The sequence below is a fragment of the Ambystoma mexicanum genome, chromosome 10 (assembly GCF_040938575.1).
Source record: "Ambystoma mexicanum isolate Mex_15411 chromosome 10, UKY_AmexF1_1, whole genome shotgun sequence".
Classification (NCBI taxonomy): Eukaryota; Metazoa; Chordata; class Amphibia; order Caudata; family Ambystomatidae; genus Ambystoma; species Ambystoma mexicanum.
This window is the reverse complement of record NC_090932.1, coordinates 110,650,521-110,673,482: the sequence shown is the minus strand read 5'-3', so window position 1 is coordinate 110,673,482 and position 22,962 is coordinate 110,650,521. Positions and strand designations below refer to the sequence as shown.

General features: G+C 47.1%; 1 protein-coding gene across 2 annotated transcripts in view; it reads left to right on the top strand.

Moving 5' to 3' along the window:
- Positions 1-22,962, top strand: part of CDCA2 (cell division cycle associated 2) — a 1,069,442-nt gene that overhangs the window by 18,442 nt on the left and 1,028,038 nt on the right. The window lies entirely within an intron of this gene.

The window sequence follows — 22,962 nt, the reverse complement described above, 5'->3', positions numbered from 1 at the left end:
CACTGTCGCTGGGGAAATGTTGTCTAATGGCAAGTACCGCACAGGCAGGTATTACTCTCCGAACGCGGTGTCCGAGCCTCCCGTGAAGCCACCAAGTGAAGCAACGATAGGCCACCAGCCTGTACCACCTGTGAAAATGAAAGATGCAAACTGTATTAAAATGACAACTTTCTTATCACTGTCGATTCAGGTAAAAAATGTCATTCTGCTTTGAAAAAAATTCTATCTAGAAAATGCACAACATGGAACCAATTTACATGCATTCGAATGATGAGACGACCATGAAATAGTAGTGGCATCACTGACATCACAACCAGAGTATACTTACTCGTTACTCGGATTACGCGGACGAACAGTGCCGCAAAGTTCGTGCATAAGCACCATCATCATCCTCAACACGGTCCGTGAGAGGCAGGCTTCCCTGAACTCTGGCAGCTCGGTGATGCATTGCGGACTTGGCTCGCCTTCCGAAATGTAGGCCAAGCACCCGGAATTTTCACGGCAGCAGCAGTTCTCCTCCTCAGTTGGCATTAGCTCGCACCGATTGCACGTGCACCAGGTGGAGACGCCGTCCATGCGACATGGTCCAGGCTCTTCATCCGTTGACTGGTCCTCCCAACTGCCGTCCGAATCACCATCGTTTTCGCGTGCTTGCCTTTCCAGTAGTTCTTCCTCGGTGTACTCGGGCTCGTACATATACGGCATTATTGTAGCCATTGTGTGGTAAAGAAAGTAAAATAATTTATAGCGGTGGTACTGGTATCTGTTCACACGGGCTACAATCAATGAAGGTAGCTGACCAGAGCACAGAAACGAGTCACAGAATACTCAAAAAAACACAGAGAGAGTAATGGAATCGAAAATCTGCTGCTGTGTGTTGTGAAACGGTGTGTTTATACTTATTGAGGAAAGAGGCGTCCTGCCATTTCCATGGCGACACGTCATTAGCTGAGGCGCAGCGATTGTTGACACGAAACGTGCTTTGGCGTTGGGAAATGGGCGGTACGCGTCTGCTGATGTCAGGCTCAGGGGCGGGGGATTTGATTTAGTGCCGCAAAAGCAGGTGAGCCAGGGCGATGGGGGGAAATGATAGGATTATCAGAAAATGGCGGCTGATTTCGAGTGCGTTAATGGACGAAAAGTCGGGTAAGGTCCATAGGAAAGTTTTCTACGATCTACCGAGTTATGCTTAAAAACACATGGCCGAACCGTAGGGACAATAAAAAAAAAGTCCCGGAACTATCCTTTAACAATAAGTGATACCAACCTGACAACCAGCCTGCATTGCAGACTATTGTGCCTATACTGAACCGGCCTATTGCACCTGTGTTTAACCTAGCCCTCTGCGACCACGCTGCAAAATCTATTCTACAATGCCTGTGTTCAATTTAGCCATTGTGAATATAGTGCGTTTTCTGCGACTACATTGATTTTAGCCTATGCTGCTCAACTCAGCCATTGCGAATATATTGAATTTAGCACTCTGGGACCACATTGAATTCAGCCTATGCTCCACTTAGCCTTTGTGATTATATTGAATCTAACCTACTCTGCCCACGCAAAACTTAGCCTAGGCGAACCATTGCGCCAAACCCGAGCACAGACTATCGCAGCCTAACACCCCTAGTCTGATCCCAACTTGACCTTACTCACGCCAACTAGGCCTCAGCTTTAGCCCACCTGACTCTATCTTCTGTAACCGGTACTACCGCACGATGTGTGTCAGCAAAACTCTGCTGCTATCTGCTCCATTGCTGCTCATACTATTAATCTCGATAACCATGGATCAAATTAAATATGCACCTTGTCCTACACTAAATAGTCTAGCTCGAAGCCTAGTATTTCTCTCTTCCCTCTACGAACCCAAATTGACTAGCAACACCCACTTAAACTGCCGTACCAATCCTAAAAATACCACTCTGCATATGGCGCAAGTCCACTTGCAAACCACTGCAGATGCCAAAATGAAAGAACATATAACGGTAACTTTGAAAACCCAAAGATTACCTACTATAATTACGATAGCTGGAGCACTGATCAATGCCAGATCTATCGTTGCCCACGCCACCGAAATAGCCGACATTCTAACATCAGATAACCTCGACCTTTTAGCGTCACAGAAACCTGGCTGCATGAGGCAGCGGGCACAGCGCTCACTTTAGCGATACCAGAAGAATATCAACTCTTAAGAATGGACAGGCCTAACACTAGAGGAGGTGGCTAAACCATCATTGCTAAAGCTAACCTGGATTTAAGATTATCCATGCTACCCCCACTAAAATCCTGCGAACTTCTTTCCACGACTGCCTATATCCCCATCTACCTTATATATAGGCCACCAGGACCCTTAGGCTCATTTGAAGAGGACATATCTATCCTCCTAGCTAATAATATAAAAGACTCCTCCCAAATAATGTTCCTAGGCGACCTCATTTTAGGACTTAACGATCCGGACGACAAACAAGCTCAAGCGATAGCCACCACGCTTGATGAACATGGCCTTACCCAAAAAGTCTTCGACCCTACCCATGATAAAGGCAGGACCCTAGACTGGGTAGCCACCTCAAACTGCCCAACAACGATCACCAAAATTACACCCCAACCTTGCACTGACCATTACCTAATTGATTTCAGCTTAACACTTAACAAAGAAACAAATAATGAAAAAATAATGGCACCCTCTCTCCCCATGAGATCGAAGAAAAATATCACACCAGATAACATCCTACCTCTCCTTCTTCCAGTGATTAATGCCCTGCCAAGCAACTCCGACCCAGATACGCTGGTGGACTCCTATAATGACACTATGACTAAGGTCCTAGATACCCTTGCCCTATTTAAGGTACGCAAGAATAAACACTCGCCTCAACACCTGGTTCACCCCTCACCTTAAAGAACTTGGATTGGAAAAAAGGAAGTTAGAAACCACATGGCAACATACCCCAACGGAAGAAAATAAACTAAAATTAAAACTCTGCGCCAACAATTACAAGAAAGAAATTACCCAAAACAAAAAAAGTCTACAATGTAAGACTGTCCAAAGCATGTTCCAATACCAAGGAATTATTTGTGAACCTGCGAGAATTGGAATCGCCCATACCTCCACCAGATAACGTACCTAAACACAAGCAATGGTGCACTAGCATTCAAAATGCCCTAGCAAATAAAATAAACACTGCAAACAAATTACAGTAAAAAAAGCCTCTTTTCCTCTTGTTGAAACACCCACTACTACCATTCCTATTGACAAGCCTAATTTAGCGCCATTTAAATTCTCTAAAGTGTCCATTCAAGAAACTGAAAAAATTATTGCTTCCCTAAAGCCATCTAACTGCAAAGGTGACAACTGCCCGGCCCAAATAATAAAGGATGCAGCCAGAGATTTAGCCCCCTTATCTCTTAACTCATCAACGCCTCCTTTTCATCCAATACTGTCCCAAGCAGCTTAAAAGAATCCTGGGTTCTACCCCTTCTCAAAAAACAAACTTTAGACGACTCCATCGCCACAAACTACAGGCCTATCACCACGGTCCCATTCCTCCTGAAGATATTAGATAGTGGCCTATCTTCAAATTCAGAAGTACCTTGAGACCAACCAACTTCTAGGCTCCCGCCAATCGGGGTGCAGACGTCAGCATGGCACGGGAGACTGCATTAATAGACCTTAAAGCTCAAATCGACAAGCTTAACGATAAAGGAAATACAGCTATGCTACTCCTCCTTGATCTGTCGGCAGCGTTCGACTTGGTGGACCATGCAGTATTATGCAAACACCTTGCATCGGCTGCCCTCTTCAAGAGAAGCTATAGCCTGGGCCCAGTCCTTTCTAGACAACAGAAGCATGCAAGTCTTCTCTACCTCAGCATCTGCAGACCCAATTCAAACATGTGGAGTACCCCAGGGCTCATGTCTCACCAACCATGTATAATATCTTTACTAAGCCTTTATTTGACAAATTGGACAAACTGGGTGTCACCTACACAAACTCCCCGATCCTCATTCCCCCTTTTGGGAAATTTCACCTCGGATACAGCCTTGGTAAACAAAATATACATCCTCATTCAGGCATGGATGGCAACCCAAGGCCTCTGCCTGAATGACAATAAAACGGAGATCCTGATCCTTGGCTCGGCCAATAACCTAAAAAAACTTGACACTAACTATAGCGCCTTCAACATTGATGGCAACATAATCACAGTTGCCAAAGAAGTGGAGACTCTTGGCCTCTATCTGGACTCCACGCTATCTCTTAAAAAAAAAAAGCAAGTAAACTCCTTGGCCTAATCTACTGCCTACACTGGCGAACTTATTAGAGCATGCAGACCCTTCCTCTCACTAGCAAGCTGCATTACTTTAGCCAATGCCCTTATCCTATCAAAATTGGACTACTGCAATGCACTATATTTAGGAGCCAATAAATACATAATCAACAAATTACAAACCTTGCAAAACAATGCGCTCAGAACTGCTATGAACCTCCCTATTAGAGAGCACATATCTAATACCAGGAGAAACCATAATTGGTTGAAAATTAGTGATAGGATCCTCTTTAAAACTGTTTCATTAACCTTCAAATGCCTCAACAACGCAGCCCCCCCATACCCAAAGGAAAGAATAATCAGAAAATCTTCTGCACGACCAACTAGGACATCCAACTCCCACTGCCTCCAAATACCTATATTCCGACATAAAAATAACCGGACGGAACAGCTTCCCTGTAAAAGCAGCCCAGCAAAGGAACACAGTACCAGCTGAGCTCAGAAGGGATCAGTCTTATTACAGTTTCAGACGTAACACCCGTGCCTGGCTACGTTTAACGACCATTAGACTAATACAGCTGTATGTTTTCGCGTCTTTGCTTCCTACCTGTACATTTGTAACTTTGCCTGCATGTATTCTCTGTACCTGTCTATATCTGTAACTAAGCTCCAAGTATCCTTGTCATGTTGTGCGCCCAGCTGCCTAAGGGTTTGGGACGCCCTACAAATAAACTAAACTTAACTTCCTGGTTGTCTGGACTGTGATGAATTTGAATATTCTGATACGGATTCTCATTCACTTATCTTTACCACTGGTATATTTTCATATATGTACTGGGACGAGTATTCATTTGACTTATCCTTCCCCAGGTCTTTAACCTGCTTCTCTCAGGGATACCGTCACCGGGTTTGTTTCATTCGGGTTTGCTTTTCTCTTCAGTTCATCTGCAGCCTTTTCCTCTTCTGTCCTCTCGTTCTGTATCTCCTTCCTGGTGGCTTTCAATATCTCCAGTACCGTTTGCTATGTGTTCTCATCTGCATAGCTGTGCTGGCTAGGGCTTTGCGTCGACCACTGGTTTGACTTTTTCTTTTGTAGATAGGATGCCACTTGTCCGCCTCCTTTACTCCAGCTCTATAGCCTGTTTGAAACTCCCCGGTTTATCTTCTTCTCCTGTGACGCCCTTCATCTTTGTTATCCATTTTTGTCTACGTAAAATAAGTTATTCCCTTAAAGGGATGGTTACAACTTCTGTTTAACACATATTGCTACCTTCTTGTACGTCCTTGTGGGGCATGGTTGAAGAGGTACATTTATGAGACTCTTTAGGGAGTTCCTCACAGAAACTGGAGTCCTTGTCTCCACACAGGGAGTCTCTCCCTGGGAGATCCACCAAGTATCATCCTGTGAAGATTGGACACAGTCCCACTGGTATCCACCCGCTCTATCATCACATCCAATATAGGAGCCACCTATGGTTCCTTGCAAAAGTGGAAAACTATTCTTTCAGGGATTCTCTCAATCTAAAATACATACTGATCTAGGGGTGTGACTGCTCCTTCGCCCTGCACCTCCTCCACAGTTGGAAACTCCCTCCTCTCCCTGTGAAGAGGTCTTGAAAGAAAGCGATGCCCAGACGTTGCACTAGTCCATGGTAAACCCGGGATATATATCATTGGGAGCTTTGTAGAGTAAGGAACCTTGCCCTTCACTTTCCTGTCAATGCGATTCCACGGCATGCAGGTTAACTCCACCATATCCTTTACCCAGGGTGATCTTATGGCAGGCGGTTGTATTAATGTAGCAAAAGGCTGGGTAGCAATACCTAGCCACACAATCGCTCTGTTTATGTCCAGCATGGGCTGTGGAAGTTTATAGTATGTAGTATGTAACTATATCTATTCTTGTGTCCAAGTATTTTATAAATTATCCAAAGATTGAAAGAAATCAATCTACGCCATAATTCTTCATCTCAAAAGTATTTATCCATGAGGTTTTATCATCAAAAAATAAGTCACTAATAATGTCTTAGTGAGGAAGCAGTCAACATATCCATCTAATTAGACTCAATTGCCAATGCATTTCGGAGTTTCCTCCTTCATCAGGGCGAATCTGTGTGATAGTCGACTGTTTTGTAAGTTCCACTCCCCGCCGAGCCTGCTGTTGCACTGGACCCTGCAGAGCTGAGCAATAGCTGCGGTAGTATTGCACCTTCGTGGACTTGAATGGGTGCTCACCCATGGCAGTCTTCCCTCCTGCACAGTAGGGTTATCGGCAGGGAGAAAACCAACCACAGCAACTACCACTGTTAATGTTCACAGGCGTCTCGCAGGAACCCTCAAAAATGTCGGTTGATGGAGGGAGCTCACATGTAACGCCCCGATTTCTGAGGCTTCCTGTGGCGGCCCTCCATTAGGAAAAGTCTTTGTTGGTCTTCCGGGCCGGACAAAACACTGGCCATCATTGGCTCAGGGCACACGCACCACGTAGCTCCTACGAGTCACGTAGTGCGTGTGTGCTGCACTACGGCTGGCGCGGTCAGTAAGGCTTGATACCGGAAGGCATTTCAGCCTTGCCACGCCAGCCTTTGTACCAGAGACCTCGCCAGCGTTCCAGCTAGCCTGCCTTCCAGCACGTCCGCTAAGTACATAGGGGGATGGGGGGACTGTTTGTTTGTGTGTGTGTCGGGTCTGTCCTGCATGTATGTTTGTTTGTGTGTGTGTGTGTGTATGTTGTGATGCAGGGGTTGGGGGAGTTTCGGGTCTGCCTGAGTGTTTGTTTTTGTGTGAAAGTTGGGGGTTGGGGGGGGGGAGGCTCGGGTTTGCATGGTGTATGCTTGCGAGTTTATATGCTGAGTTGGGGGTGGGGGCGGTTTGGGTCTGTATGGATGCATAGTGTATTGGTGTATGCTTGTGGGTTTGTATACAGAGTTGGGGGGGTCTCAGGTCTGTTTGGGTGCATGGTGTATGCTTGTTAGTCTGTATGCAGGGGTGGGGGGGTTGGGGTATGTATGCATGGTGCATGCTTGGTGGCATGGGGCGTAGTGTTTGGTTGAGGGGTGGGAGCCATGGGGCATAGTGTTTGGGTGAGGGGTGGGAGCCATGGGACATAGTGATTGGTGGGGGGCCATGGGGCATAGTGTTTGGTTGGGGAGTGGGAGCCATGGGGCATAGTGTTTGGTTGAGGGGTGGGGGGGCCATGGGGCATAGTGTTTGGTTGCGGGGTGGGGGGGGCATGTGGCTTAGTGTTTGGTTGAGGGGTGCTTAGTGTTTGGTTGAGGGGTGGGAGCCATGGGGCATAGTGTTTGGTTGAGGGGTGGGGGGGCCATGGGGCATAGTGTTTGGTTGCGGGGTGGGGGGGGCATGTGGCTTAGTGTTTGGTTGAGGGGTGGGAGCCATGGGGCATAGTGTTTGGTTGAGGGGTGGGGGCCATGGGACATAGTGTTTGGTTGAGGGGTGGGGGCCATGGGACATAGTGTTTGGTTGGGGAGTGGGGGGCCATGGGGCATAGTGTTTGGTTGAGGGGTGGGGGGGGGCATGGGGCATAGTGTTTGGTTGGGGGGTAATGTTGCATTCCAAGAGTGAGCCCAATAATAAAGCTTAAACAGGCACAGTTAGGAGATGTACATCCTTTGCTTTTTGTGGAAACCTGACTCGACGAAGGCCATACTTCAAGGCAATCCAAACAGCAAAGTATAGCAGTCCAAAATAACGGAATGTCCAATCAAGGGTCAATAAAATGTGTATCATTTAATTAAACAGACGAAATGCAATAATAGAAATAAATTGTAACAATGGAAAATGTGTAGTACAAAATGTAAGTTTGAAATGCAAATAAAAATCGTTACACCTCAAAAACGTATTCTTTTTCTATGTGTTTAATAAAAATTGGGGGTTGGAAAAAGCCTCCTGCCGCGCCGCACCTACCGCCCCACCCACATTTACTTTTCGGCCCACTATAGCCATCCTGTAAGGTACTTTCGGCCCTCTGTCAAAATCAGTTGTGCACCCCTGACTTGGAGGAATGGGCCTGCCCTTTTAGTGCTTAGAAGCTAAGCGGGGTCAGCCCTGTTTTGAAGCTAAGCAGGGCCAGTCCTGGTTACAGCATGAATGAGCGACCGAATGAGCATCTGAATTTAATTCCTTTTTTTTAAAAAAAACCATGCTGCTGTCAGTCCTTGATGGTTTTGCAGTGAGACATTTATTTTGCCCTTGTAGGCTCCCATTCAATAATAAAAATAAATGAAATGGGTATTTTTACAGCGACTATGGGTCTCCATCCCTGCAGTAACTGGGACAAACCCTGCTTGGCTTCAAAGTGAGGAAGGGGTCAGCCCACTAAGGCTAATATATGAACGCTCCATAACCAGTGTGGGCTACATGGCAAATAATGTATTTCACTGTGCAGTGCCTAAAAGCATTGTGAGTTCTCAAAGCCTACAATCCGAAGGCTATGGCTAGTGATCTGGTAGTGTCGTAAAATGAACAGCGGCCACTGCCGAAGGCCATGCCCACTGACCATGACCCAAGACCATGTTATTGATCTGGAAGCGTTCTAAAATCTATGGAATTCAAGGACATTTTTTTAGTTGTAGGGCTGTTAAGGTGAGAACTTAATGCAACAAATCCCTGGAAATACAGCTAAAGCCTCCTTATCCCCCCCCCCCCAATCTTCACTTCACGGAGACCTCCGCAACCAAGAACGATAGCTGCAGGAGCAGCGATGGCCTAAATTGCAAATGAGGCATCTCTTAATTTCACATGGTGAGCAAGCACCTGATCTACGCTATATTGTGATCCGCGCTGTATTCCCAACAGCTGACTGGAAATTTGAATTGCCGCCCGCGCTAAAATGGCCACCGCCCGCCTTTTGAATCAGTAAGCATTGCATTGCCAAGCAACAAGGCGGGCATTTCTATCTGCATACTTCCGGCTGGCGGAAGCCGGCCCACAACAGAGAAGGCCCACTGGATAAGGCGCTGTTAGCTCCTGTTTGCACCGGGTTCTGACAGTGCTGAGGTTGTTATGGCGAAGGTAAGCCTGCTACCTGCCCCTCTCTATGCAAAATTACATCCGACCGCCGCGGAATGATCTTGTCTCCCCCTTGGTCCAAAGCGAGGACGAGCCATATTCGAGTATATCGTATTGTACGCAGTTCTACTAGATAGCCATGAGTGTATTACCCACTGCATATGTTAAGACTTCTTGGCCCGCCTATCCGATCGACCAACGCACCTTGTGGACACTATGTAATCGATGACTTACATTTCAATGCCCTTCTATTATTAGGCAGCTATGTATTACATGGCTATTGAATGTGCATAACACTTGGCTCCTTATTATAGAACTAGATTGTTCCGTCCATTCTGCTAATACCATTAATGCTCGAGCACATTGAGCCGCAACAATGTCTGCTCACCGTTATATCATTGTGCATACTACATCCCTTCCAAGCAATCATCCCCAATTGGCAAATGCAATGTCAATTGGAAAATGCAGTGTCCAACTTTTATTAGCATTGAACTAAACTGCATTTCGATTAGATGCTTCTTGATGCTTGCCACATATGTTATACAAGTGTTCCAGTGTCTAGTGCGCCTGCGCTGTTCTAGTCCACAGTAGTCATGGCAATCTAGCACACTACTTATTTCTCGTTTAGTGAGCCTGCCTAGTATTCAAAACAAAGCAGCATACTACACATGTATGGTCTAGCCTATTGTATTCCAAATGAACTAGCCTACTGTATACTAATTGAACTAGCCTACCACTCGCAAAGTGAACTAGCCCACTGTATTCTTGGTGAACTAGCCCAATTTACTCCAAGTGAACTAGCTTACTGTATTACGTAGTGCCTTAATTATTACTACACGCCCTGAACTGTGATCGCCTCTGCTCCTCCTCAAGCATACTGGGACGCCCCTGCCTATATGGCCTACCTTCACAGTGTCACCCTAACTATGGCAATCCTCTTCAACGCATTCCTACCACCCGACATCCTTCCTCTTTTGCAAATACAGCCTTTGCCGCAATCACAACATACCTATGGAGAGTCCAGATCGCAACGATTGCAGAATGATCACCTCACCCAATTCTGTTCTCAGTCCTGCTGAATTGATCCATCTCTTTGCATCACCACCCACACCTTGGACTCCCTGTCCAGTGAAGGCAAGGAACCTAAGACTATGTTCTCAGATTTCCCCCCCCCCACCTAAATCTACAATCAACAGCCCAACTCGCTGACCACCTACTACGCCCAAAGCTCCCTGAAACATTTAGCTTAGCTAAACAACCTATCATTAGAGGTGCACTCATTAATGCCTGATCTCTGGTCGCCCATGCGTTAGACATTGCAGACTTGATCTCTAGTAATGACCTCCACTTCCTGGATATCACGGAGAGCTTGTTGCAGCAGGCCAGCATTGTCAGTAGCCACCCCAGATGGCTACTCAATAATAAGGCCAGATGGAGAGAACAGAAAAGGAGGCAGAGTTGCATTCATTGCTAAAACGTCCCAAGGCCTCAGAGCCATCCTTGCTGCCAGCCCTCTCTCAACAGAACTACTGTCAGTCAAGATCTCTCTATCAGCTTCCCAAACTATCCTCGTGCACCTCACCTACCGCCCTCCCCACCCCCAGGTCATATCTCTTATTTCAAGGAAGATATCTCTGACCTTCTGACTAATAACGCCAAACCAGGGTCCAAAATAATCCTGCTTGGTGACTTTAACTTGGACCTCATTGCCCCGCAAGTCCTCGCCAGAAACAACCGAAACCTAACACTCCAAATCCTATGTCCTTTGCTTCAGAACATCCTAGACACTACTAACTACAAGGACCTGGATGCAAACAAGCTAGTCGACCTCTACACTAACACAATTGAGGCTGCTGTGAACAGCATCACCCCCATTAAACTATCCAAAGCTAAACCAATAGCACACCTTAACAACTGGTTTACCCCTGAACTTAAAGTCCTCGAACGCCAAAAGAGCGTCAGAATCCACTTGGAGAAAGGCACTTAACCCTACTAACAAGGCACTATTCCCCACCGCTGCCTCTTATTACAAATCCGCTATCCTCAATGCAAAAAAGGAAATTTATGACAACCGTTCTCAATGCCAAATCCAAAACTAAAGAGCTCTTCAATATTCGCAGGCAACTTGAGTCCCCAGCACCACCATTGGATACCTGTGTGATGGAATCGGCGTGGTGCGCTAATATACAGAAAGCGCTTGCAGACAAAATTGCAATGCTCCAATCTAAAATTGAGCCGAAAAAGAACAGCTTGGCATGAATGCTAAACCCACCCCCAAGCTGCCTCTCAGCACCCCCGACTGCCTACCCTTCTTCTTCTTCTCACCGGTTTCGGTTAAAGAAGTGGTAAAGATCATAAAAAGCATGAAACCTTCCAGATGCCAAGGAGATCTTTGCCCAGCGGCAATCATTCAGGAAGGTGCCAAGGACTTGGCCCCATCTCGGCTCTAATCAACTCTTCCTTCGAGACTAGTACGGTACTTAACAACCTTAAGGAGGCATGGGACATGCCTCTCTTGAAAAAACCTAACCTAGACCCCAATACTCCACGAACTATAGGCCCATCACCACCGTTCCCTACATCCTAAAGATTCTAGACTGAGTAGCCTACCTTCAAATTCAGAAACATTTGGAGGATTACAACCTACTGGGCCTTAGACAATTGGTCTTTAGGCTAAGACATGGAACAGAAACAGCCCTCCTGGACCTTAAAGTCCAAACGGATGAGGCTAAGGACAATGGTAAGCTTGCCCTGCTCCTGCTGTTAGACTTATCGGCAGCATTCGATCTTGTCGATCATCAGATCCTCACTGATCACCTGCCTTCTCCAGCAATGCCTCCACCTGGATACAATCATTCCTGTCCAATCTCACTACTAGGGTCTTTGCATCCTCTGCCTCAGCAGACCCAATTCCCATCCACTGCAGCATTCCACAAGGCATGTGCGTCTCGCCAACGCTCTACAACATCTTTACTAAGCTCCTTTTGGCTGTCTGATAACCTGGGTGTCACGTACACGAACTATGCCGATGACACCCAGGTTCTCATCATGCTCTCGGGGCTATGAAGAGGTTTCTAAACGGATTAATGAGATATACTTGGAAATCCAGGCGTGGATGGCAGACCACAGCCTTTGTCTCCACGACGAAAAAACTGAGCTCTTGATCGTCGGCTCCCAACACGCATTAACAAATTAGATGCCCACTATGCATCCATCAACATCTATGGAAACACGATCAAAGTGTTCAAAGAAATCAAAACCTTGGGGTATACTTCGACTCTACGCTCTCTCTCACAAAGCAAGTGAATGCCACTGCCTACACTAACCAGCTAATTAACGCCTGCAAATCATTCCTATCGCCTAGTAATTGCATTACCTTAGCCAGGGCAATAGTGTTGTCCAAGATTGAATACTCTAACACCCTATACCTAGGCACCACCGAAAGGAACCTCAAACTCCACGTCCTTCAAAATAATGCTTTTAAGATCAGCATTAAGCATACCGAGATCTACACACATCACTAGCTTCAGACTGGACGGCCACTGGCTACCAGTACGGGATAGAATTGCCCTTGGCACGCTCGTCAGCGCCCACAAGTGCCTCTCAAACTCCGCCCCCAAATACCTGGCCGACCTTCAGCCATGGTCGGTGTGCATGACCAAATATATTTTAACACATGAATGGGTACTAGTCATGGCCTTCAGTTACGGACAGTGGTCCCAACCATCACCCATGTGCACTGAATATTTTAAAACACTAACAAGCTACCGACCATATTTGGCTTTCAACGGTGTCCACTGTATATGATATACACTGAACGGGCACTAGCCATGGACTTTTGCACAATACTGGTCAGTGGCCACAATCTTTGACTGTGCCCACTATATATTCTTAAAACCTCATTTATTGAGTGCTTGACATTACAACAGCAATCGGGTCGACAGCATCAACCAGTGATATATCCATACATCTGCTTAAAATATAGTACCATCATTAGAGGTCGGACATGATCGTTAAAATGTTCAATGTGGGCTAGGCAGCAGCTCATGTACAACTAGAGTCGCTCCGCAATCAGAGATTCGAGTCCATGGCATCCGGCACATTATCCTGCAGCTGCTGCAAGTAATTGTGGAAGGGAGGCCATATATCAGTAGGTTTGCAATGGATGGGCTGGACCGCGATCTCCAGCACGCCTCCTGCTTGGATGCCCATGTAACGGCCTGTAGCCACTTCTCCACAGTTGGGCATGAGGGCCGCAACCGCAACAAAAGAATCATGCATACAATAGCCAATCTGTGGTAACCTGGCTGGAGCCCCTCAAACCTGTGAAATAGGCAGGTCAAGGGGCCAGGCACAACTGTGCAACCAAACATTTCAGACACTGTATCGCAGACCCCACTCAGCACTCTCGCAATTTCAAAGTCCCATATCCTGTGTAGATGGCCAGCACCTTCTGAACTACATGAGAAGAACAACGTGGTGAGAATAAACTAAGTCTGGCTCGAGTGTAGTGGAATCTGTGTAACAGTTTGAATTGTATTAGGCGTAATCTGGAGTTAAGTGAGTGTGGGTCCGCGAGCACATTATCTCCCAATCTTCATTTATGATAGCGATGCCCAAGTCTGTACCCCATGCTATTCGGAGCTTAGTAGTGGTTTATTTGCTTGGTCTTGCAGCAACATATATATTCGGGTTACCCGACTGCAAGCCGGGGAGCCCTCCAGCACCAGGCCAAGCAGTGGGTCATCTGGGGGTAGTGTGGGGAATTCAGCCCATGTAGCTTGAATTGCGCATCTCAGGCCAGCATACTGCAGCCAGCTGGAAGGCAGCCTTCGTATGGGTTTCATGTCGCATCATTACACTACTGATCCCATGTCATAGATCTCACCCCGTGTGGCACTACCCAACCCCCCCCACCCCAAGGCGGCCAGTTGTCTGCGGATCCCTTGCCTATTCGAGGAACTGTCGGGAGGCAGTTCCAGAGCAGATGGCCCCCGTGGAATGGTTAGGGGGGGGGAGTTAGGAGGTAGGGGGGGGGGTTTTATCCACCAGCTCCCTTATCATGCCCCACTCAAGAGCAGTCTCACCGACGGGATTGATGCTCCCAGAACATCTCAACGGTGGTGGTAGCACCGGGGAACGCACGTCCAGCGTACCGGCCGCTAGCCGCTCAATGTTGACATGTGGAGGACCGGGGTCGTTGTCAAAACAGTAAGCTGCAAATTGTGCCTGAGCGGGGATCCAATACTTAACAAAGGCCTCCTGGCTGCCACAGATTTTGTTAAAAGGTCTAGTCCATGTTTCACACTGCACCCGAAAGCCACATAAAGTTGTTAATTTCGTTCCTCGTTATGAGCTCGGCGCCCGGCCAAATTGGAACATTAAAAAAATAATACAGCAGCTTGGCCAGCATCACCATTTTCAGGAGCTCCACTCTGCCAGAATTAGTAAGGGGAAGTTTCTCCCAGTTGCGCGAGAGCTGGAGCAAGTATCTGCCATAGTTGCAGTCGTACAGAGAGGGCCGCTGTCGTGTCACAATGACACCCAGATATTTAACCTCCTGTGTTGCCCAAGTGAATCCCATTATGTCTCGGGGAGCAACTGTAGAGTCTGTCAGCGGGAATAGGTCAGATTTAGGGCAGTTCAATTTCAGGCCAGACAGTGCGCCAAAAGCAAGGATATCTTGTAGGATGGGTGCTAGATGAATCTCCTGGTCTTGCACGAATAGCAAGGCATCATCCGCATATAGAGAGATGATCTCCGGCGCACCCGTCAATCTAATCCCTCTGTGTGAGTGTCTATGCCAGATGAAGTCGGCCAGAGGCTCCATCAAAATAGCAAAGATAAAGGTCGAGAACAGGCAGCCCTGCAGAGTCCTCTGCTGATTTTGGGTGAGTGGGGGGGAGATGTGGGATCCAAAAGCCACCCATTAGTGCAGACCCTGACATTTGGGAGTGTATAGAGCAACCTCACCCAGGAGATAAAGCGCACCCCGAAATTGCACCTCTCAAGCACTGCCCATAGAAACAGCCAGGACACAAGAGTCAAAGGCCTTCTGGATATCGAGTGTAGCTGCCACAGCCTGCGCTCCAGGGTCTATATGGGCCTGGATATTTGAAAAGGTGTCTCAGGTTTAAAGCAGTGGAACGGCCAGGGATAAACCCTGACTGATCTGGGTGGACAATATGACATATACGGAGGACCAAAACCTTGGCGAATATCTTCACATTGGAGTTGGTTAGTGACAGCGACTGATATGATGCACAGCTTGTCGTCGGGCTTGAACAATACCATTATGACTGCCTCTCGAAGTGTAGGTGGTAGAACTCCCCCAGCCCCCCCCCCCCCAAGGACCCGGTGCTTTGCCGGACGGGAGAGCATCAATAACCTGTTCTATTTCGTCCCTAGTCATCGGGCCATCAACTGTCTCCTTCACCTCGTCGGTCAGGATGGAGAGTGGCAATCCCTCTAGGAAGGTTCAACCACAGGGACAGTACATTCATTGGAGTTTGCGTAGAGTGTAGCATAAATAGAGTGAAATGCTTGATTCATATGGGATGTCGTATGCATCAGAGCTCCGGATATATTGTGGATCGCCGGAATGTGTTGGCTCCTCCTCCTCTAGTTGCACCACTCTGCCCAAGAGTCTGCCAGGGCGCTCACCCTCGCCATACCTCCTCGCCGTTCCGGGGTCGTCTAAGAACTTCTGTCCTCTATCTGCGTGTTCCTTGAAGTTATCAAGCTCCTTTTTGATGTTGCTGAGCCTGACTGATGCCGAACTCCTCGCATATTGCGTCTCAAGTTGAGAAAGGGTAGCTTTGCATGCTTTGATATTTCGACTTATCGCTTTAAGCAAGCCAGCTTCCTTCACCACGGCCATAGCTCGGATATATGCCTTTAAGGCATCCCATAGGATGGCTTGGGCCTCAACCGATTCCTCCATACACTTTTCCATTTCCGCCGAACACCGGATCAGACATCGCCAGTGGCTTGAGCCTCCAGGGCCGTCTCTCCCCAGCAGTCTTCCCCCTCCACTCCCCCATGTGAGTGACAATGTAACCGGAGAGTGGTCCGAAAAGGTTCTGGGCAAAACACCAGCCCTTAATGTTGGGTGATGGTGTTGGATATCAACCACATGTCAATACGTGAATGTGAGTCATGAACCGTGGAGTAAAAGGAGTAGAAGGGTACAGTAGCCTCCAGGCATCTACCATACCTAGTCTGACCTTCAAATATTGCGCGGCCAGCCCTGGACAGTTGGCTGGCCATACACCTGGATCTGTCGAGATTAACATCCATAATAGCGTTAAAATCTGCACTAGCGGATACATTAAAAGTCTGGGTCATGATATTTGGACCATTTAATATGTTCATCATAACTATTTCCTGGCCCATTAGTACCCCATGTATAAGAACATAGCGGCCCATCAGGTCTATATCTGCCGTTTTGTCTACATATGGAACAGTTCTATGAATAAGCGTCATGACCCTGCGGCTTAGGGAGAGGTAGGTCGTGTAGTGGCATTGTGTGCCCCAGGTCTTAGCAAACCTGTCGCTTCCCCTTGTCAGGGCGTGGGATGCCTGCATAAAGAGAACCTGAATCCCATGACGTTCAACGTACAGTTGGAGCTTTTGCATCTTAAAACTTTGGGATTTATGAACTGGAATGTGCAGGCTTTGGGCAATCCTGTTATCAGCCATCTAGTCTGTGCTCTAAGTGGGTCGCAAGCACCAAGTGTGCGGAATATGAACCCCTCGCAGAGCTAGCGCTGTATGTATACTGCCGTACCCCTAACCAAACCCACATGTCGAGCACATTTTGGTTATTTCCCCCAAACTCCCCGCCACCTCCCCCCCCCCCCCCCAACCCATCAAGGCATGAATACCCCACCCACAGACCAATCGACCCAAACATCGTTGTAGCTTTGCATGTTGGGGAGGGGGGTGCTGCCAGCCGGGGTCAGCCCAGCCTACAACACAACAAACATTACAGCTGAAATACCAGTGTGTAGTGCATTAATGGCATATTGAGCTATCTTGTAGCAATATTCAGAAAAAAGTAGCGCCACAATAATTCCAGAACCAATTACCATCTGACACTCCTATGCAACAGAGGGTAGTTTTGACGTAAAGGGGTCTTCCAGGGAAATGGACCTCCAAGAATTTCACGGCCTCTGCCGGTATAGTGAAAAAGTATACCTTCCCAGCATGCTCGATCCGGAGCTTGGCCAGGTACATCATAGCAGACCCCCAGGTCACAGAGCCTTTTTAAAACATTTTTTTAGAAGTGCCCTTTGCTGCACTGAGTTCATTTGTATTATTGGTAACAAACATAACCGAGAGTCCAACATGGGCCTCTCCAATTATTAGCAACAATGAAAGAAAATAAATACTATCCCTCCCTCCCTCCCTTCCTTACCTCACCACCCCTTTGACATGACACACAGGTGAGCATGACTCTGAACCCTTTTTCTGTCCGGCAAAGGTCTGTTCCTTTGTCAGTGTTGTATACCCCCAATTTCCCCTTCGATTCAGAGTACACATGTTTTTAAGCGATTGTGGTTTGGAGAAGTAGTGTTCTTTGTCCCTGACCTGTTCATGAAAGGGAAGCCAGGTCTTCAGGAACTTCTGGTATGTCCCTGCTTTCAGAGCGTCTTCTCCATTGCTAATACGCCCCAGGTTTTTACCCACCAACATGCAACTATAGGGTCCTATAATGCTTTCCAATTCTGGGTCAGGGTCATGGGGCCGGGGGAGGGGGTGCCCTCTGTCAGTAGGTGTGTGAGTTGCAGTCGCCCCAGTTACTGCATAGGTCCCTTCCACCTCTGCCCCCAAGAGTGTCCCTGCTGGTGATTCTGGTAGTTGTGCCCCTGTAATCGTTTTGATGTGTGCGCTAAGATTTCTTTCCAAAATGTTGGCCTTGGGCATGTCCACCTCATGTGACCCAGGGTACCCCCCCCCGCCTCTGGGGGGGGGGGGGGGGTTCAGATACCATCTGTGACAACTTTTGTATGCCGATTCCTTTATGGCTGTGCATTTAGATGATTTATGGGCTCTCCCCATTCCCCCTCTGTGATATTGACCCCCAGGTCTTTACCCCATCTGGTCATATATGGCAGGTCATCTGTATATTGTTCTATCTAGCAGCCTGTATATTCTCGAGCTCCTTTGTTGTTGCCCTGTCACGCATATTTAACGCCAATCCCAATGGTGTTCTTGTACCTTCCCTCTTTACCTCTCTCTGAGATCCAATGTCTAATCTGAATGTATTTGTGTATCTTTCCTTCCCTATATGGAATTTTCTCTTGCATTCCTCGAAGAGCAGAAGGTTGCCGTTGAGATAAAAGTCCTCTAATTTCAATTTGTCCCGCTCCCTCCCATCTTTTCCAGTAGGCTACCTCCATTCTCAGAGAGAAAGCTGCATTATAACACATTGGGCTGTGGGTTCCTAGTCCTGGGGTTATTTTTCCCTCATTTCAGTGCTACGTCACATTTCTGGAGCGAGCCTACTGTTGCCTTTAGTGGGCTCCCATCATTCTATCCTCGGTGCGCAAGGATTGTAGGGCTCTCGGAGAGATGGTAGTTACCTCTTGTTCTATTTTACACCAACCCTTGCTTGATTCTTGGTTCGACCACCTCAACATAGGTGCGAGTTGGGCAGCTAGAATGTATCTTTTCATGTCTGGGGCTCCCAATCCTCCGGTGCATAATGGTCAGAGAAGGACCGATCTCTGAATCTGGGTTTTCTTTTTGTGCCAAATGAAGGAGAGTATCTCTTCCAGTAAGGTTTTAATCTTTTTGGCGGGTAGGTTTATAGGGAGCGAACTAGTGACTTATAACAGTCGCATTATAATTGTCATTTTAACTGCAGCTATTCTGGCAAACCATGAGAGCTCCTGTGCGTCCCATCTCTGCAGGTCCTCTCTCAACCCTTTCCAAAGCGGAGGGATGTTTGCCCCATATAGTTTGGTGTATTCTTTCCCTTTGTCTTCCCGTGATAGCGAGTGACCCATACTCAGCTCCCGAATTTCACTCTGGCTGTCAGATATGTTGAGGGCCTTTGGATTTATTGAAATTGATTTTAACGGAGACCTCAGCAAATTCCTGGAGTCTATTAATCACTCTTGGCAGGGTTTGCGCTTTCTATCCCTCAAAAAGAGCAAGCCATTGTCCGCATAGAGGGCTAGTTTATGCAACCCTCTAGTTTCTATCCCCAAAATGTCCTGGTCCTGTCTTATCGTGGCTGCAAATGGGTCTATCGCCATAGTGAAGATTACGGGCGATAGTGGGCAGCCCCGTCACGTCTTCCTCTGGATCTTAACCCATTCTGTGATCCCATTCACCATGAAGCTTGTCGATGGGAGTTGAAAGTTGGCCAGTACCATTCGCCTAAAAGCGGTTCCACACCCAAATTTTACCAGCACCCTTTCTAGAAACCCCCAATCTAGGCTATTGAACGCCTGTCTCGCATTCAATGCTGCTGTAGAGAATTTCTGTTCTGTTTGTTCTTGTGCCTAGATCTATCAAATCTATAGCCCTCTTTATATTGTCTCGTAAATGTCTCCCCATTATAAATCCTGCCTGGTCTTCATGTATGATCCTTGTTAATATTCTCGCCAGTCTCCCTGCCAAGATCTTCCCGTAAATTTTAGCATCGCTGTTCAATAAGGCAATTGGGCAGTAATTGGCGCATACAGTTTTATCCTTGCATGGCTTGGGGATTAATACGGTCATGGATTCACCCATGTCCTCCGTTACCGTTCCTTACTCTCTAATCATGTTAAATAGACGTGTCATGGGTGCCAGCAGTGTGTTCGAAACGTTTTATAGTACCCGTTTCCAAACCCATCCGGCCCTTGTGTTTTGTTGGCGGTGCGGGTCGGGTAGCCTAGTTAGGCCCATTAAGACGGAGGAGGTTAATGAACTCCTATCTAAGTTATCCCTTTCCTCTTCGTTCAGGCATGGCAGATCTGCATTCCCAATATAGGTTGTTTGGAGGAGCGGATCCAGCTCCTCTTATTTTAACAGGGACGCGTGAACTCTTTTCATGATCCTCCCTTATCCTCCTCCCTCACCTGTAAGTTGCCCTCTTCATCTTGTAGGTGCGTGATATAATTAAGCATTTATAACCTCTGCCAGCAGTCGATTTAGCCTTGCCCCCCCTGGGTATAGTATATTTGCTTAGTGTTAAACGAGGTCTGTGTCGAGCGTTCTGCTATGTGCTTCCATTTGGGCCCTCAGTTTTTGCAGGGTTCATAATGACTTCTGCGATGGTTTGATCTTGTGCTGCGTTTCTGCCATTTGTATCTTTTTCCAGTTCGCTTCGGACTACCTCTCTCCCTTTAAGATAAGAGGCAGCCTGTGAGGTAAACTCTCCCTCCACCCCCTCATCATCACTGCTTTCCCAGCATCCCATACCACCTGCCAATCTACTCCACCAGTATCGTTCTCAGTGAAATAAGTAGTTCTCACATTTTTCATGTGAGCTGTAAGAGCGATATCCTTTAGGATTAGCTTGTTAGGTCTCCATTGTTTCTTGCCCACTTTACCATCTACTTGTACCTCAATTTGTGCAATCACTGGGGCATGGTCCGCGAGATATTTTATTCCAATGTTTATGGATATTACTTGAGGGATCAATGTAGCTGAACTAAGACATATCTATCCTTGAGTAGCCCATGTGCATCGCTGAGTAGTGTGTACTCCCTATCAGTATCATGAAAGAATTTCCAGGTTTCTATTTTGTTTAGATCCTGAAAAACAAATTCCCAGGCTTTGTCGGTTTCTGTGGTCGTTAGTAGGGGGTAGCTTCTTGTCCAAATTAGGGTCATTGACGCAATTGAAATCCCCTCAGATTATTACCTGACCCTCACACCAACTGCCTATTTTCTGCAGCACTGCGTTCAAGAAGAAGTCCTGCTTGTCATTTAGGCCATACAATGCTATCTGAGTGAATGTCTGTGTTCCCAACATGCCCTTCAGGACCAAATATCTCCCGTCTGGGTCTTTATAACAAAAATGTTTCTTACATATCAGTGATCTCCCAGCATGATTGCCCCCCCCCCCCCCTCCCCTTTCTTGTCTATGGGTAATAAGTGGGTCTCTTGTAGGAATACCACTGATGCTTGTAGGTCTCTTAGCAGATTTAGTATGGAGCAGTGTTTCATCAGTGAGTTTAGGCCCTGCGTGTTTAGGGTTACAATGTTCATGTCAACCATATCTAATTATGTCCGTCTCTATCTTGTGTTTGCCCGTTACCGTTCCCCTCCGTTCTTAGTGTGTTCTGAGCCTTGTCATTTCCCCTTATTCGTAGATAATTTAACTTCATCCCCCCAACATCTCCAACTTGTGCTTCCCATGCACTTCTGAACTTTCGAACACATAGTCCATGTGTATAGACCAACAGGATGTCTATCCGACCATGCCCCCCCCCTTCCTTCCTTCCTGTAATGTACCCCACATTTCCTTCTCCCTCTCCTCGGGACAAATTCAATACATTTCTGCGCCTCCCGCCTAAAAATAAGTGTTCCTTCTTACGTATGTGTATTTACAAGCCTGCTTTTGACACTCTTTCAGGTATCATCCTTGTTTCTTAGACCCCCCTTCCCCTCCCTTTTGGGTAAGGGCGCCCCTGTGGCCACCCTTCTTTCTTGTTTGTGCGTCCTGTACATTGATCTGGGTCTTTCTCCGGAGTAGTCTGTTGAACGTGAGGCGTCGTCCATACACAAAGTCCGTCATCTCCTCCTCCTTTACTATATGAGATGCCTTGTCATGGTATTCGAAACGTAGCCCGCAGGGAAAGGTCCGTCTATATCGGATTCCTTTCTCTTGTAGCCTACTTGTTACCACACGGAGCCTCTTTCGTCTCTGCAGTGTAGCTTGCGCCATGTCCTGATAGAATGAAATGCGCAAGTCCCGGAATCAAATCTGATCAAGTCTGTTCCCCTCGCTGCTCTTATTATTTGCTCTTTCACTCAGAAGTTCACTCTCATGATCACATCTGGAGTCGGGTTATTCTTTTGTTGATGGGCATTATATAAACTATGCGTCCTATCCAGCATTATTGGTTCACCCTCTGCGTCCCCAAAACCTGTTGGAATAGTGCTTGGACATACTCGTGTAGCTCAGTGTCCAGGACCGCCGTTGGTATGCCTCCAAGTCTGTTATTTCTTTGTGATCTATTTTCACTATCCTCCCGTCTAGCCCATACCCAATCTATTTGCTGTTCATTCGTTTAGCTAGCTCGCTAGCTAGCTCTCCTTGCTCCTATCCTTGTTCGCATAACATCGTCTGTTTCTTCCACTCTTTGGTCAATTGCTGACACTTGCTTATTCAACTCTGTAATGGATTTGGTGAGGTTGATGGCACAGTCTTTAATTTCTTTCTTTATTTCCGCCAGCATGTCCTGCAGGTCTGAGCATCTCGTGGGAGGGTCTTCGATTTATGCGATCCTGTCGGAGCATACCTGCAAGTGTATTTGTGCTGCGGTCTGTCCTTGTTTCTTTGCAGGATCTTGGCTCTGCATCATAGCTTTAATATCCCCTGCAAGAGGGCCTTTTGGTTTCCCTGCATTCTTTGCCATTCTATCCAACTGTTTTTGCCTCCTCGCCTGTCCTTTTTTTGGAGCTGTTTCTGTTCTACTTCTCTCCCTTCACAACGTCCTCTCTGCCGCTCC